Source organism: Geotrypetes seraphini, chromosome 1 (assembly GCF_902459505.1).
Source record: "Geotrypetes seraphini chromosome 1, aGeoSer1.1, whole genome shotgun sequence".
NCBI classification, from domain to species: Eukaryota; Metazoa; Chordata; class Amphibia; order Gymnophiona; family Dermophiidae; genus Geotrypetes; species Geotrypetes seraphini.
The window spans coordinates 505,341,730-505,360,776 of record NC_047084.1 but is presented as its reverse complement, the minus strand read 5'-3'; the positions used below and the strand labels follow the sequence as shown (position 1 = coordinate 505,360,776).

Below are 19,047 nucleotides of genomic sequence, written 5' to 3'. Positions count from 1 at the left end.
GGAGTTATGATTGACAAGTCGATGAAGCTGTCTACGCAATGTGAGGCGGCGGCGGCGAAAAGGGCGAACAGAATGCTAGGAATGATAAAGAAGGGGATCACAAACAGATCAGAGAAGGTTATCATGCCGCTGTACTGGGCCATGGTGTGCCCTCACCTGGAGTAAGAACATAAGAATTGCTGCTGCTGGGTCAGACCAGTGGTCTATCATGCTCAGCAGTCCGCTCATGCAGCGGCCCTCTGGTCAATGACCAGCACCCAAACCGAGACCAGCCCTAACAGCGCACGTTCTTGTTCAGCAGGAACTTGTCTAACTTTGCCTTGAATCCTTGGAGGGTGTTTTCCCCTATAATAGCCTCCGGAAGGGCATTCCAACTTTCTACCACTGTCTGGGTGAAGAAGAACTTCCTTACATTTGTACGGAATCTATGAGTGCCCTCTTGTTCTCCCTACCTTGGAGAGGGTGAACAACCTGTCTTTATCTACTAAGTCTATCCCTTTCAGTACTGTACATGAAGAACCGTACATGAAAAAGGACACCGTACATGAAGAACCGTACATGCCACGTACATGAAGAAGGACATGGTACTACTCGAAAGGGTCCAGAGAAGAGCAACTAAGATGGTTAAGGGGCTGGAGGAGTTGCCGTACAGTGAAAGATTAGAGAAACTGGGCCTTTTCTCCCTCGAACAGAGGAGATTGAGAGGGGACATGATCGAAACATTCAAGGTACCGAAGGGAATAGATGTAGTAGATAAGGACAGGTTGTTCACCCTCTCCAAGGTAGGGAGAACAAGAGGGCACTCTCTAAAATTGAAAGGGGATAGATTCCTTACGAACGTAAAGAAGTTCTTCTTCACCCAAAGAGTGGTAGAAAACTGGAACGCTCTTCCGGAGTCTGTCATAGGGGAAAACACCCTCCAGGGATTCAAGACAAAGTTAGACAAGTTCATAATGAACAAGGATGTACGCTGGTAGGACTAGTCTCAGTTAGGGTGCTAGTCTTTGACCAGAGGGCTGCCTCGCGAGCAGACTGCTGGGCATGATGGACCACTGGTCTGACCCAGCAGCGGTAATTCTTATGTTCTTATGCTGGAGCATTTTCGTAGACATATCACCAATAATGTCAGCTGCTGTGAAATCAAATGATACAAGTTTGAAACGCTTTTGGCCATTGTCAGAGGAAGCAGGAACTCGAGCCTCAACAAGCCACAGATAAGTTTTCAGGTTTAACTAGAACTAAGGAGATGCAAGCCCTACGACGGGCAGGAAAGCACTTGCACATGTGCAGTGCAGTCAGTTGCGAACTTTCTAAAATTATACAATCAAGATTGCTTGTGCAGCTGTCGGCATTGGGGCTCCATGGATGACATCACCCATACGTGAGAATATGCTGCCTGCTTGTCCTGGGATAAAAATAAATACCTTTAATTGTGCAATTGATCACAATTAAATATTTTAATTGAAATGTGGCCCTAATTAATATTAGCATTATTCTAACTATTTTATTACTTTTGATGAAGCAGCTGTGTGATTGCTTTTTCTCCCAGCTTTATTGAGCAGCATAAACAAGACTTGTCATATGACATAATAATTAATCATGTGTGACCATCTTTGGGAGAAAGGTGACTAAAGTCACTAGAAACAAAAATAATTAGATTTTAATGAAAATCTGTTACAACAAACAATTTATAATACAACATTCCAAACCTCATCCTTTTATGTGAAATAATTAAAAAGTTACCCAAGTTCAAACATAGACCCATGACATAAAAAACTGACCATTCTCAACATTTTGGATCTGATACTTTAGTCACCTTTTCCCAGAGATGGTCACATTTAAGACAAGGAAAGGCAGTAGACCAGGAAAGGCAGTGGAAACTCTACGCCAATAAAATAAGCACTGACTTTTACAGAGGCTATAAGAGAAAGCCTTTGTATATGTTACTATATAGAGAAAGCCTTTGTATATGTTACTATACAGAAAGTCAACTTTTCTTGGTAAGTCACTTTAGCAACAAGCCTCAGCCTGTCAACACATTATTATTATTATTGAGTTTTTAAACAAATTCTACCTCCATCCAACTTACACTGTTTCAACAATTTCTGAGAGGTAAAGAAGCCACACTGAAGGTCCTGAGGGGCTACAACTTGAGTGTCACTGCCTTAGTACATCTGGCCTCTCTGTTTTCCCCTGCTGCTTTTTAAACAATACATTATGTGTTTCCTGATTCTGTAAATATTTTGCCCAGCTGTGCAGATGTAATTCAATCATATTTATGTTCTGTCACGTCTGCACTAGTAAACAGAAGACCTGCTGAGTAATTACACAATAACATCATAATGAAATGCAGCAACGATTACATTCTAAAGTTGACTAACCACTATTTTACTAAAATTCAACATTTTCTAACATTGTGTCCTGGTGAGTAATTATAACACATTGCAAATTAGTATATCAATGAAATCACATGGAAATGATGAAGGAAATTCAAACAAAAATATGAGCATACATAACTGATAGTCAGAGAGCCTGTCCCAGAGAATGGATTGTGTATTTCTGTTCCTAGACAAAAATCGCTATTATAAAGTCAGTGGGATAATTTGCTGCCATAAGTTTGAGCTTGTGTTTGAACAGAGCAATTTATAGAATAGGGTCTGTTACATGCATAACTTAATTAGCTGACAATCTTCTAATTAGCATTAACAATTATTGATGCTAATTGGCAGTGATTAGCAGTTACACACGTAACTGCCCATAGTATGTATTCTATAACCTGAACAAACAAAATCCAGAGCACATGATCCAGGGAGGAACATGGATGGATCATGAGCACACCTAGCAGTTACATGCATGGATTATAGAATACTTGCATTCAGTGGCATAGTGAGGAAGCCTGGTGCACAGGATGGTAGAGCCCAGCATTACCATGCCGTGCTCCCACCCCATTGTTCCCCACTGCTTGGGCAGCCCTCAATTCTTCTCTGCTGCTTCAGCACCCTCATCCCTCTCGTACCTCTTGAAATGTTCACTGGCATGAGCAGCATCTTCCACCCACTGCTCACGCTGGTGTTCCTTCCCTTCTGATGTCATGTCCTGGTCCCACAACCAAAATGTGACATCATAAGAGAGCCGATGCAAACAGCAAGTAGAAGATGCTGCTCGAGACGGCACAAACTCAGTATAAGCACAAAAGTTTCAAATGTATTAAACCATCAAAAACAGAATGGACACCTTTATATCTATAGTGTTGTCACACTTGTTCCTCAGAATGCCACACTGTGGGGAAAAGCAAGATGGCGCACAGGGAAAAGCAAGATGGCGCTCGAGCAGGACGCGAGTTGAGAGAGCTCCCGTCATTTTGGAAGTTTTTCCTCTAATGGATTATTCCGGCTGCCTTATAAGTTCTAATTACCTGCAGAATGCCCAAAAGATGGGGAAGGCCAAGGGGCAATCCTCCAGCTGCTCCGGAAACCTCAACGCCACAGAAGACTGTGATTACAGCGTTCACAGTCCATCAAACCTCAGCGGGTGTTTCTGCTGCTATGCCAGGGGAAGTGCATAGCTTAGGCAGCGATCTTTCACTGAGCCCGCATGGACTACATACTCCCCCTATGCCCGTAGATACTGAGACGGGACAGACGAGTTTGGAGGACTCACAGACTGGTGAGGAGCGTTTCGAACGTCCAGCTAACCCGGATGTTGGCACGCTTTCATCGACTCACGTCTTGGAGCCGATGCAGGCTGGGAGTTTTCTCCTGCTGAAAACGAGTGGTGGTGAGAGTGAGGGAACCCGCGGGCTGACCCGCATGGAAGGAGCCATATCCCAACAGGCTGATCTTTCCCCCCTCAAGCCACTCATGAAGCCGTCAGCGGTGACTTTGGATTCGATTTGGACCGCGATAGAAAACCTACATGCGTTATGTACCAACTTTGTTATAAACACTTTAAACTTATCTGCTAAGATAACCCATTTGGAGACTTCTACACAACTTCAGAAGGAAGAGTTATCTAAATTGGAGAAAACAACAAAGGAAACGAAGAATATGCTTGTTAAACAAACTACTGATAAAATACTACTAATGAGGAAAATTGAAAATATGGAAGATCAACAAAGGAATTTAAACTTAAGACTTCTAAATTTTCCTATTGCTAAATATTTCTCTCCTCTAGAACTGTTTAAAAAATTTTTGGTAACGATGCTGAAAGTTTCAGACTCTAACTTACCCCCTGTACAAAAAATGTATTACTTAAAAAAGATTGCAGAGGACACTCAAGGGGAAAAGACTGAGTTAGATGTCTCTGCACTTTTAGAATCATCTGCAATAGAGGTGCAAGGTCGTGCTACATTGGTAGTTACGCTTGTGTTTCTACAAGATAAAGAAATGTTACTGAAGTTATACTTTAAAATGAAACAGGTTTCCTATTTAGGTGAAAAGGTGAATATATTTCCAGATGTATCTAAATCAGTGGTCTCAAACTTGCGGCCCGGGGGCCACATGTGGCCTGCCAGGTACTATTTTGAGGCCCTCGGTATGTTTATCATAATCACAAAAGTAAAATAAAACAGTTTCTTGATCATATGTTTCTCTAGCTATAAATTACAATATTATTATTAAGACTTAGCTAAAAGGAAAGATTTATAAACTATAAAGAGTTTTACCTCATAAAAAATAGCCATTTCTTTAAAAAGGCAGTAACTATTTTTTCTGAGGCCCTCCAAGTACCTACAAATCCAAAATGTGGCCCTGCAAATGGTTTGAGTTTGAGACCACTGATCTAAATGGACTCAATCTCGCAGGAAAGAATTTCTTACATATCGTACAAGAGTGATTTCCATAGGGACAAGCTTTCAATTAAGGTTTCCTTGTAAGTGTTTTATTTCCTATCAAGGGAATAAGTATATATTTTTTGAACCGGCCCAATTGGGTTTCTTTTTGGAAGGTAAAGGGCTTCAAACCGTGGCCCAGACTGAAACCGTATAATGTGGTCATGGAATGTTAGGAATGAGGTATGCTCGAGTTTATTTTTCCTCTTTATTTATATTTAGTTTAAATCCTTGATTCCCACAAGGAGGTTTCTTAAAGCTTTTCCTCCCTCAACAGTTGGACTATATTTAAGAGATTTTCTTCTTTATTTTTGTTTCATATTCATTTGTTTAATGGTGAATTGAAAAAGATGTATTCAGTATTTCTTGTACAATTGTATATGTAATTATTTGAAATTATAAAAAAAAAATAAAAAAATGCCACACTGTAAACTAGTGTGGTAGCCGTCCTCACAGGAACTGGATGCAGTGTGATTTTTTAGTTATATATTGAATATTAAATACTTTCTTTTATATTATACTAATAATTTATAAAGTGCTAGTGCCAGTACTTTGTTTAACAGGACTAACATAATTGTAAACTAGTTGTGAACGCTAATTCCCTGCATATTTGCCGAGGTTACATAGCCTCGGCAAATATCAGGGAATTAGTGTTCTGCTAAAGCTCTGAACCATTCTGCTTGTTCTGTCCCTAACCCTGATGAAATCTTGAAACGTGTCGGTGGGAACCGAGGCAGACCCGTACTGAAGCAAAAGCTAAGTAACAAATATGCATTTTCTAGTTCACAACTAGTTTACAACTATGTTAGTCCTGTTAAACAAAGTACTGGCACTAGCACTTTATAGATTATTTCTTTTTTGAGTGTGCGGAACAAGCGGATTTCTAGAGGGATTGTTGCTTTGGAACGGTCCTTCCATTCGGCTCCATTGCGGGAATCTCGGGAACGTTATTTACTCAGAAAGCTCTTAATTCTCTTCTTCACTCGCGTTTTCAGAAATGGGCGGCTTATCATAAATATCGTTTTGCTCGTTTTGGTAATAAACCCGGTTGACTCATGGCGCGTTTAATACACACTGCTTCTTATAGGCAACTGATTTTGACTTATCGTACCCCGAATGGGGGTAGGGTGACACGTACATCAGACGTTTCGGGGGTCCTCCTTGATTTTTTTCAGCATTTGTATAACGCATCTGATGATGAGTCTTCAGAATTGTTAGTGGACTATCTTCGGTCCTCGGGACTCCCTTGTTTTTCAAAAGACGTAGTGTCTTCTCTTAATAGTCCATTCAGAGCAGTGGAACTTGAATCTGTTATTAAAGCTCTCCGATTTGATAAGGCTCCGGGCCCTGATGGCTTTTTGGGAGAATTTTATCGTATTCTTTCCCCTCATCTTTGTGGTCCTTTGTTGGCCTACTTTAACTCTGCTATTGCCCAAGGCTCTTTTCCTTGCTTAGCTAATGAGGCGCTTATTACTTTACTTTTGAAACCTGGCAAGGAGGCTGACGATCCCAGTTCTTATCATCTTATTTCTTTGATTAACATGGATCTTAAGCTTCTTCCTCGTATGCTTGCTGATCGTCTTGCGCCGCACCTTCCCTCGCTCATTCATGGGGACCAAGTGGGATTCGTTCATGGCCGCCAATCCGTTTGTAATGTTCGTAAGGTCCTATTTGCTCTGGCTTACAGTCAAACTCACAATATTCCAGCTGTGTTTGTTTGTTTGGTCCTTTTTGTTTCGTACCCTTGAATATGTTGGGTTAGGTGGCTTTTATCTATCTGCAGTGCGTTCTCTCTAATCCGAGGGCCTTCCTGTTGGTTAATGGGACGCAAACGGATTCCTTCTCTATTCTTCGGGGCACTAGGCAGGGTTGCCCCCTCTCTCCATTGCTCTTTCTTTTATCTTTGGAACCTTTACTCTGTACTCTTCGTGGGGTAGGGGAGGTACGGGGCCTGTCAGTCTCCGGGATTGAATTGAAGACTTTGGCATTCGCCAATGACATGTTTCTTATTCTTACTAGGCCTGAAGATTCTCTCCCTGTGGCGTTAGACCTCATTTCTGAATTTGGATTCTACTCTGGTCTTTCTCACAACTTGGATAAGTCGATTGCTCTACCCTCTCACCTCAAGGTACGTACGGCATGGAAGGGTATCTTTCTTCTGCGATGGGCAGACTCCACATTAAAATACCTAGGGGTATTTATCCCATTGGACCTCTCTCGTTTGTATTCTTTGAATGTGGAGCCATTGCTTCAGGCCCTTCAGAATAAACTGCAGCTCTGGAGAGGTCTACCCCTTTCACTCCTCGGCCGTGTGCATTTATATAACATGCTCATTATCCCTTGTTGGCTGTATGTCTTTACTTGACTTCCCGAGATGAGCGCCGTCTGGAGCGTTTGATTCAGCGTTTTCTTTGGTTGGGCAAGAGGGCTCGACTACCTTACTGGTTGGCGGCAACACCGTGATACAAGGGTGGCTTGGGTTTACTGAATATTCGATACTTGACTGTTAGTTGTGGCATGCGTCATATTAATGATTTTTTGGGGGGAACCTCTGCTTTCACTAATACCTCTTTAGAACTTTTTTGTCTTCGGACTCTTCACTTTAGTGCATATCTTCATTCTATACCTTCTACTTCTCCTGAGCCTGTCACTAGTAAGGTTCTTCATCGCTCTTTGCGTAAGGCTTGGCATTGGGTCTGTAAATTTCACTCTGTTACTCCAACAATTACTCCTTTTCTGCCTATTCGTTTCAACAGTAATTTCTCTGCCGGGGTTGATGGCTTGAGTTTTGCTAGATGGGAAACGAGGGGCATTCATTATGTGTTCCAATTGGTTGATGATGATGGGAAGATCAAGTCCTTCCCTCAGTTATGGGAGGAATTTGATTTACCACCCACTGATTACTTTGCATATATGCAAATTCAATATTATCTTAATTTTTTTCCTTTTGGTTCCCTTACGGCTCCTTGTCAGGAGCTGCTGTCTACGGCCTTTACTATTGGTTCCCAACTCCCTGTTCCCCTTAAATTTCATCATCGTCATTTGAAAGATGAGTCCCCCTTGTTTGACCATTCTAGATTGAGGGATTCATGGGCACGTGACCTTGCTGTAGACCTCTCTGAAGAAGTGATTTTACAAGCTGTTTGCAAGTTACCTACCTATCGTAAATATACTACTTTTTGGGAACAACATTATAAGCTTGTTCTTCGCTTGTATATTTCACCTAAAAGGGCTTACCTCTCTAGATTCCGGGAGTCCGCTGCCTGTCCCCGATGTCAGAACCCCAAGGCAGGCCTGGGACATATGTTTTGGACTTACACAGCTATTGCCTCTTTCTGGGATGAAATTTTTTGCTTTGTGGAGCGCATTTGGGCTATTACTATTTGCTGCTCTCCCTTAGTTTTATTTGGAGCTGTCCACCACTTTTCCCCCCATATCAGGGGGGCTGCTGCTTTTCTCAAGTGGACAGTTCTTCTTGCCTTGAAGTGTATCCTACTTAAATGGCTGGACCAGGATGTCCCAGACTACTCTCTGTGGCGTTGCCGGATGATCACTCTTCTGATGTGGGATCACCGAGATGTGTTGGATTTTTCATCTCTCCCAAGGCACTCCTTTCAGCGTACTTGGGAACCTTTTTGGACTACCCTGACACCAGTGGCACGTAGTCGCTTGCTCAATTGTTAATATGTTGGCTCCCATATACTGCTATTTTGTACTTTCTTCTAGAGTTTGTTTTTGGAAGGAGGACTGGGGGTGGGGTGGGTGGGAGGGCACTGTTGAGGGTTTAGATGGTTGTAGTAGGGTATTTCTATACTTTGAGCTTGAATTGCTGTTTTGTCTATCCATTTTGTCTTTTCTATTGAACTCTATAAAATATATTTGATATAAAAGAAAGTATTTAATATTCAATATATAACTAAAAAATCACACTGCATCCAGTTCCTGTGAGGACGGCTACCACACTACTTTACAGTGTGGCATTCTGAGGAACAAGTGTGACAACACTATAGATATAAAGGCTTGAGACGGCAAACATTTAAAAGAGGTAGGTTGGGGGGGGGAGGGCAGAGAGAGGAGGAGAGACACCAGCACTCCCTGTGAAACTGGCACCCAGGGCCCCCTACACCCCCTTATTATGCCACTGCTTATAGTTAGGAGCAAACATTTACACCAGTCATTTGGTACCATAAATGTTCACACTTTAGAGTTAGGCACGTAAATGTGGTGGTAGATGCATTGAACAGTCTCCCAGTAGAGGTGGTGGAGACAGAGACTCTCTGATTTCAAGAAAGCCTGGGATAGGCACGCGGGATCTCTTAGAGAGGAGGAGATAAAGGTTACTGCGATTGGCAGACTGAATGGGCCATTTGGCCTTTATCTACCATCATGTTTCTATAACAGCAATTCCATGTGCAGTTGCTATTATAAAATCTTTGCTTAACGCACAGAATCCTAAAACCCAACTTTAGGTGAACTTTTGAGATTTACTCCTACAGTGTTTAGTTTCTAAATACTTCCCATCATAAAAAGGAATATTTGAGCTCTCTTTGGGGTCAGATCTCTGCTTTTATCTTTAGCCTTGCCAACAAGGGGTTACCCATTCAACCAGGCGTGCAAGTTACATTTACTTTTTCCACGTCTCAATTGTGAATAGATTTAATCTACTCAAGAGCAGAAATAAAGCTCTTTGGCTTCCCTAGTACCGATGTTTTATGTTCTGTAGGAGAAGAAGGAGAAATTAGGTTCTTACCTGCTAATTTACTTTCTTTTAGCCTCTCCAGACCGGCATAGGTTAATCTCACAAGCGGGTTATATCACATCATGACCAGCAGGTGGAGACAGACAAAACTTTGGAATAGTATATATCCGGTTTCTCCCCCCTAATTACTTCATTCTGTCGAATAGCCAAGCAGAACTAAGAACTATAAACAGAAAAAACAGGACTCCAAACAGGAGTATCAACTAATAAAAAAACAGGAACGCTGTTGGAAAATGCAAAGGAACAAATGCAAATAGCAAAGGTCCTCACAGCTACGCCAGCCGAGCCACAGCCGCTGTTCTTAGATCTCCCTGGCCCTAGAAAAATACTAGAACACGCTGAAAAAGCAAAATCTGCACGCAACAACACGGCAATAGACAGGGTGGGGTCCTATGCTGGTCTGGAGAGGCTAAAAGAAAGTAAATTATAGGTAAGAACCTAATTTCTCCTTCTTTAGCAACTCTCCAGACCGGCATAAGTTAATCTTACAAGCGGGACATAACAAAGCAGTCCCCACCATAGGTGGGACCCATGAAGGGCTGACATAAGAACACGATTACCGAACACCACATCTTGACATGCCTGAACGTCCACACGGTAGTGTCTGACAAAGGAATGCAAGGAAGACCAAACAGCAGCCTTACAAATATCCACTGGAGGCACCAGCGAAGACTCAGCCCAAGAAGCAGCCTGACCCCTAGGTGGAATGAGCCTTGAGAATGGCCAGAACAGGCTTCTTCTGAAGAAGGTAAGCGGTAGTGCTGCCCAATTCAGGAAAAAAAATTTTGATTCGATTCAGCTCATTGAATAGATTTTTCGATTCAGTTCGATTTTCCTGCCCAATTGGGTGTTTTTAAAAAAAATATCCTGGTGGCTTTATTTTAAAAACTTCTTCACCCTTTTATAGTATCTTTACCCCCTTTGCCTTCTCCTAACCACACTGACGCTGTGGTTTAAACAAACAAAAAAGACTTTTCCTCTCTCTGTTAAATCCTAACTCACGTTTGTGGTCTATCACCAGCTCTGACAGGATACATGTTTCAAATCTGACATATTGTTGTAATCACAAAACAGAAAATAAAATTATTTTTTCTACCTTTTGTTGTCTGGTCAATATTCAAATCTTGTTGGTCCCAGGCTCTGGTTGTCTTGTTTGCCAGGGTCTCCTTTTTTCATCTTTCTCCGTGCTAACCATCCATCTGCCATCTCTGTCCTCCACTTCCGTTTCCCTTCCCTCGAGGTCTGGCGTCTTTCCTTTTTTTCGTCTCCATCCAAGATCCACCTTTTCTCAACTACCCTTTCATCCAGAATCTCTCCCTCCTTCCTCACCACTCCAGGGTACACCATCTCTCCCTTTCTTTTACCAACTACCCTCCTATCCCCCCTCCACACCATCCCTTGTGTCCAACTTCTCTGCCTTTCTGTTCCTTCCCTCCCTAAATCCCATTGTCCATCATCTCTCTCCCTCTCCTCTGTTTTTAGACCCATTATTCCCCCCCCAAGTCTGGCATAGGAGTTAAATCATCTATATATCTTAACGTAGTCCATGTTGTCCTTATATATTCTAGTAAGCTTGATACTCAATATATGGCTGAGATGAAGGGCCATAAGATGACTTTCCAGAATCAATCAATCTGGCAGATTAATACCATAAGTTCAGGAAGGATCCAATACATACCCTGATGTAAAATAAAAGCTTGGTGATATCTGTAAAAATTTGGAAAATTTACCCCTCCCGCCGATTGAGATTTTTGAAAAGATACTAAGGCAATTCTAGAAGTTTTACCCAGCCAAAAAAATTTTGTAAGAATCCCATTTAGTTTTTTTTATAAAAAGAACTCTGAAAATAAACTGGTAACATACTCATTTGATAACAAACTACAGGCGAGATCATCATTTTGATGGTTTGGACTCTCCCCCACCAAGAAAGATGTAATGGATTCCAATGCTCACACATTTCTTTGACTTTCAACAATAAGGATTTTTCATTTACTGTAATTGTATCTTCCAATGTCTTTTGAATCATTATACCTAAGTATTTTATTCTCTCTTCCTTCCAAAGGAATGGGAACAGATCATATATACCTTTTACACAATGCACATTCAATGGAAGAACCTCTGATTTACTCCAATTTATCTTATAACTAGAAAATTTACAAAAATGATCAATCAATTCCAGTAAATGCGGGATGTTTGATTCAGGATTTTTCAAATGAAGCAATATATCATTTGTATAAGCCGAAACTTTATAATCTCAACCTGCATATGGAATTCCCTGTATCTCCCTTGCCTGCTGAATCGCCAACAAGGGTTCCAAAATAATATCAAAAAGCAAAGGAGATAAGGGACAGCCTTGTCTAACTCCCCTCTTTAATCTGAAACGTTCAGATAATGTATTATTAATATATAATCTAGCTGAGGGGGAACTATACAAGGTTTGACTCATTTGAATAAATCCGGAACCTATTCCAAACCAATCCATTGTTTGGTACATAAAAGTCCATTCAACTTGATCAAAGGCCTTCTCTGCATCCAAGGATAAAGAGAAGGCTAGATCATCTATAGTTTTTGCCAAATTAAGCATATGTAATGCCAATCTAGTATTATTTGCTGAATGTCTTCGAGCAATAAAACCTGTTTGGTGCATTCCAATCATATAAGGGAGAGCCTTAGCTAACCTCAGAGCCAATAATTTAGCCAGAATTTTTCCATCCACATTAATTAAAGAAATTGGCCTATAGTTTGAAACCAACATGGGATCTCTGTTTGGCTTTGGCAAAATGATAGTAAGCGCTTCTGCCATAGTACCTGATATCTGACCCTTCGCCAGCTGTGATTGATATAATTGAAAAAGATGAGGTAACAGTATATTTTGAAAAGATTTGAAAAAATCCACTGTAAATCCATCACTACCAAGAGCGGATCTAGCTCTGAGAGACTTCAATGCTGACTGGAGCTCTGTAAACAATTTAGGCGCCTTAAGTTTCTCTTTGATATGCTCTGGAAATTTTGGCCCATTAATTGAATTCAAAAAATCTCTTCCTTCATTCTCTTTATTTGAATATAGCTCAGACGAGTATAAAACTTTATAATATTCCAGAAATTGATTTATAACCTCTGCTATGTGAGTATAAATTTTGCCCTTTTCATCCTTAAAGGCTGCAATCTTTTCTCTTCTCTGTTTATCTTTAAGATAGTTAGCCAATACTCTTCCCACTTTATTTGAGTTTCCATAATTCACCAAATGCTGATGAAACAAATCTTTCCTAGCCAGTTGTGAGCAAATCTCATTATATTTATATTTAGCCTTCAACAGGGCAGTCAATGTATCTTGGTCCCATTTTAAAGCCAATTGTGATTCTAAAGCAGAAATAATTTGTTCCAAATTAGAAAACTCTAATCTAAGTAATTTCTTAACATGCGCCAAATATGAAATAATCTGCCCTCTTATAGTTGCCTTGACAGCATCCCATAGTTTCCAAAGAGATCTCCTCTGAGGTATTGAATTGAAAATACTCATTCATTTTTATTTGAATTTCCTCTAGAAAGTTTAAGTCTGCAAGCAGTGTATTATTAAACCTCCAAACAGGTCTATTAGAATCTTCTTCAGTGAACTAATATTCTATCCAAATTCCATCATGATCTGACAAAATGATAGGATCTATGCTGGCTTTTGTGACCTGTTGAATTAAATGATCTGAAACAAAAAAATAATAAATTCTTGAAAATGATTAATGAACTTGGAAACAAAACGTAAATTCTTGAGCATTAAAATTAAAAATCCGCCATATATCCTTTAAGCCACATGTATGCATTAGATTACCCAAACCTAATGATTTTAATTGTCTACTTGGTTGTTTATCCATTATTGGATCTATTACAGCATTGAAGTCTCCAGCTATGATTAAATTAGATGTAGCCAGTGACAGAATTATTTGTTGGAGCTATTTAAAGAATACCGCCTGATTCGTATTAGGTGCATAAATATTGAAAAGTGTCAGGGTATCATTTCCTGAAGTCATATTAACATAAAGTCATCTACCCATTGGATCAGCCCGAAAGTTATCAAATTTAGCAGAAATCTTATTAATCGGGATTGCCACGCCTGCCTTCTTCCCTATTGCTGGAGCAAAAAAACAATGTTCTATCCAACCTCCTTCTAATTTGGCCACCTCCATTGCTGACAGATGAGTCTCTTGTATAAAATATATATCAGCTTGTTGCTTTTTCAGAAAGTTAAGAATCTTTTTCTTTTTAATGGGGTTATTGAGTCCATTAACATTCAATGAGTAAACTTTTAGAGCCATTTTATTTGATTTAGAGATGTTAAAGAGTGAACACCTAATCCCCTTCTAACCCAATTAAAAATAGACTTTCCACATACATCCAGGATCCTAAACTAAAAATACCCCATTTCCTCCCCTACCCCCTCCCTGTAAATAACAAGAAAGCTTGTGTGCAAACATATAGATTGGTAATTACCATCTTCCCCCAAGCACCATAATTCATCCCAAGTTAACCCTCTATGTTCTAATAAACATTAATAAAATCAAATTTAATTCCCCAAAAATTTGCAATTACCACACAATATAATTTTAAGAATAAAATTATTGACTCATCTAAGTATTTGATTAAACTTTATGCATTATAACTTATCAGTAACTGCCTCAATCAAGAGAAACAAGATAAATATTACCATTCTAGGACAAGGAAATTACTATAATTAATAAGACAGAAGACTTCAAAATCCTCTCATTGAGCTTGGGTTCCCTTCCTTCTCTGGTATACTGTCAGCAGATGAGCATGATTATATCATATGCCTTGGCATTAGTTATTTTATTACTGGTATTGGCAGCAGGTTATCTTCATTTGTTATTATCACAATAGCACCTCCACTCCAGTCATACAGCATCATTTTCCTCATACATGTCCCAATACACTCACAATCCTAAAATCCACATCTCAAATGGGGCCTGGCACCCCTCCCTCTGGTCAGATTACTACAAATACACCTTTAACATCAATTGGGCTCAACGCAATAACAAGCAATCCCCTCCCAAAACCTCCTTCAAAACACGCCAAAAAATCGAACCCTCCACATTCTGGGACAAAGCAGACCCCGCAATCACCAATATAGCCCCCAACAAATTCATATCACAATGGCGTATAGTAAGCGAAACCATCCTGAATGAGCTAGCTCCTGAAAAATCAAAATCCAGAATCTGAAAACCGTAAGACAAATGGTTCGACACTGAACTTCTCCAACTAAAAAAGCTCTGCAGACAACTAGAAAGAGAATGGAAAAAAAAGAGCCTAGAACACACAAAAACAGCATGGAGAACTCAAATCAACCAATACAAGAACAAACTCAAGGAAAAACGGAAAACCTACTACTCCAAAATGATAGGCACGGAAACCCTAGACACAAAAAAGCTATTCAATCTAGTAAAGAATCTCACCGACACCAAACCTCACCTAGCTACACAAGGAAATCACCCACCGACAGCTATCCAACTAGCAGACCATTTCAAAAATAAGATCACCAAGATCAGAACCGCATTCAACAATACTCACACCCACCTCGACAAGATAACAACAAACCCTTCAACAGGAGAAGCCATCGCTGCAGACAGAAGCTGGACAGTCTTCCCCGTATTACATTAGTCGGATATGAATCGACTCTACAAAAAATACAGCCAAGCTTCTTGTGACCTAAATAACTGCCCCACCTACCTGTTATCAAACTCCTCCACCACATTCAGAGCCAACCTCATGCTATGGATTCAAACCACATTAACAGAAGGTCAATTCCCTCAAGACCTTGGAGAGATCATAATCACCCCAATCATGAAAGACCATAAAGGCCCAATAGATAACCCCTCCAACTACAGACCAATTGCTTCAATACCAATATACGTTAAAATAATAGAAGGTCTAGTTGCACAATACCTCACCAACTACCTGGAAGACCATAACCTATTTCACCCCTCACAATCAGGATTTCGAACCAACCACAGCACATAAACACTACTTGTAACACTACTAGACACAGCTTGACAGCAAATTAGCAAAGGCAAAAAGATGATGCTAATCCAACTTGACCTCTCCACAGCATTTGACCTGGTCGACCACTCCATACTGCTACAGATACTTGACGCCATTGGGATCTCAGGCAAGGTCTACAATTGGTTCCAAGGATTCCTCAAATCAAGAACCTACAGGGTAAAGTCCAATAATATCAAATCAGAACCATGGTTCAACCCATGCGGAGTTCCACAAGGATCACCTCTATCACCTACGCTCTTCAACCTCTTTATTTCCTCCCTTGGAGCCATTTTAGATAACTTAAATGTTACATCCTTCAGCTACGCAGACGACATCACCATACTCCTTCCCTTCGACCCATCAGAGACCACCACTACAGCTAAACTGGAAATAACCCTAGATGCAGTGGAAAAATGGATGGTAGACCACAAACTGAAACTAAACTCAGATAAAACAAAATTCCTTCTGCTCAAAAAGGCCCAAACTCTCACCATTACAGAACTGAAAATTAAAAACACCAAATACCCAATACAGCCCGAACTCAAACTCCTAGGAGTAACGATAGACAGATGCTGCACAATGCAGTCCCAAATCAATAAAACATCCCAGAAAGCTTATTAATTATGAGAAATCTACGTAAAATAAGAAAATTCTTCGACCCAGCACAATTCAGGCTAATTGTCCAATCCCTAGTCTTAGGTCTACTGGACTATTGCAATTCCCTCTATCTACCTTGTCCTGCCAACATGATAAAACAACTTCAGACTATACAAAACACTGCCCTTAGACTGATCTACTCCCTGAGAAAATATGATCATATTACAACTGCCTTCCTAGACTCTTACTTGCTACCTATACAAGCACGAATTCAATTCAAATTCTACTGTCTATTATTCAAAGCATTAAACGGCCCCGCCCCCCCTATCTAAACAACCGCCTAAACCAGATCCTCACCTCAAGACAAAGAAGAACTCCGAACCCTTTTGCCTTCCCTCCACTCAAGGGCACTCAGCCAAAAAGATGTTTGATAACCTTCTGGCGACGCAAGCAGCAAAACTTAACCACTCCATCTCCAACCTGTTGACGGCAACGGGCGACTTCAAAACTTTTCGAAAAGAAATCAAAACCCTACTTTTCAAAAAATTTATCCAGATATCTTAACCCAACCCTTCCCCCTCCTCCTAGATAAATTCTCCCCCAAAACCTCCACTTAAATAATCTCTTCCTCTCCAAAACACCAACCAAGTATTCAGATCCCTGAAATGTTACGTAATCTTATTTGTACTCTAACTGTAATCTATTTGTTATATCACACAGTAACGTACAGTCAATTTAATATCCAATTTGCAAGTTCTTCCGGAATTAATCCAGGTACCTCTCCTCTTGTAACCAAAAAAAAAAACACCCCAAAACTGTTGTAACTTCACTGGAAATGTCCAGTTAGCTCTTTTGTAATCCGCCTTGAACTGCAAGGTATAGGCGGAACAGAAGCCCCTAATGTAATGTAATGTAATTATGGATCAGAGTCAGTTTTTCTGGAGCAATCAGACTCTTGTCCTCTCTCTTTAAAGTTGTCTTTCCCCACAGGGAATTTATTCCATCCGCTGCCACCAGCAAGCGGAAGGCACCAAGAGAGCACTGTCTCTTCAGCATCTTAAGTACCAATCCCATAACATCACTGGCAGTTTTATTACCTCTGCTGGGTCAGGATCTGTTTCAGAAAACACTCAATTGTGATCTTAAAAGTATTTCAGCCATATGGATGCCTCTAAGGGTTGGTCATAGCAGCCTTTCTTGTGGGAAAACTGCCCAAGCTCTTTGCAGTTTTCACCAAGATATGAACATCAGCACATGAACCTGCAGCCAGTCTTTCCTTGCACAATAATGAATTACATGGCAAAGAATTAGGGATTTACCAGTGCCCTTCCTTCCATAGATAACATACAGCTGGGTGAGAACAGTTTGTATTGCATAAATAACTTATCACCTCCAAGGCTGTCTGCCACACTATCACCCAGGTTTCATTAAATGTCATTGTCTGCAGTTGGAAGTAAAAGGGAATTTCTTTTCATGGGAGAAGATACTTTTTACCTCGTGGGCCGGCAGGAGATAGTACTGACCTTCATGTTCCTCCCTATGTTTGGCCGGATGGCTTTCAGTGGTTTGGAAGGCGCCTCTAGGCATCTTAGTAGCATTCTCAGCCTGGGCAGCTACCACAGTTGTCCATGCTCTGCTAAACAGGAATAAATAATCCAGATCCACCAACAGAGAAGTCAAGTGACTCGCCTCACATCATTCCTACTGCCACCGCCATCTTGCACTCTCCAACATCAGAGAATGCCAGACCGAAGATCCACCCCAATTCGTATTACTTTTGCGTTATTTCACGAGGCGTTTTCTGAAACCTAATGGTTCAACCAAAGACACTTGCGCTGAGGAAGAACAGTCAAAACAAAATTTGTATACATGAGCCCTCCCCTAACCACCCTATTGAGTCCGTGACACGTGCATGGTTAAATGTCAAGTAGGAGGATTTATGTGCTATTCTCCACCCCCTTCCTCTCAAATGGCAAAACACATTCGTTAAAAAATTTTTAAAAAACTGAATTCAATAAATTCAAAACTCATTACTTATCCAGAATTTTGTATAATGTCCATAAGAAAGCCAAATTAAAATAAAGATTTATTCCTTATGCTCTCCTATGACATTGGCTCTAAGTGCTGATTAATGTATTCCTGTAGTTTAATCAGGTCATCAAAGTGGCTGATTTTGTTGTTAAATGTTATCTTCATTACTGCTAGATACAGCAGCCCATATTTTGCTCCCAACTGCCATAGCTAAGGTCGGAGAAGCAGAAACTGCTTTCTCAAGCCTGCAGTAACTATTGAAATCCGGGAGAAGATGGATTTTCGTTTCCTGCCATTTCAGCGACTTCATTTGTTTAGCAGTAGATAAAATGTCCATAGCCTGTTGAAAACGCAGTACCCTGAATATCATGGGCCTGGGACTATTTTCACTGTTAGAAGCCCTTGATGGAATGTGATGTGCTCTTTCTATTTCCAACGGATACTTCAGATTGAGGGAGAGCAGTTTGGGCAATAAATCTTCAAGAAAAGATATAGCATCTGAGCCCTCTACCCCTTCTGGGAGCCCTAATACTCTAATGTTATTCCTCCTACTTCTGTTGTTAGTATCCTCCAATTCTTTAGTCAGATGCGCCACAGCTTTATGGTCAGTTTGAAATTTATTCAAACTGCCTTCCACCTCAGAAACCCGGTGTTCTAACTGCACAATCTTATCACATACCTTTAACTGCTGAGATAGATTGTGAACTTCTTCTTTTAATGTCTTTAGTTCAGTTGTATTATCCTGAAGAATTTCTCTTATAGATTTCAGCTCCATTATCACTTGTTC

At 40.5% G+C, this 19,047-nt stretch overlaps 1 pseudogene; it reads right to left on the bottom strand.

Annotated features, from left to right (window-relative positions):
* Nucleotides 1–2,973: 2,973 nt before the first annotated feature.
* LOC117369024 lies at nucleotides 2,974–17,816 on the bottom strand (annotated as a pseudogene).
* Nucleotides 17,817–19,047: the final 1,231 nt, after the last annotated feature.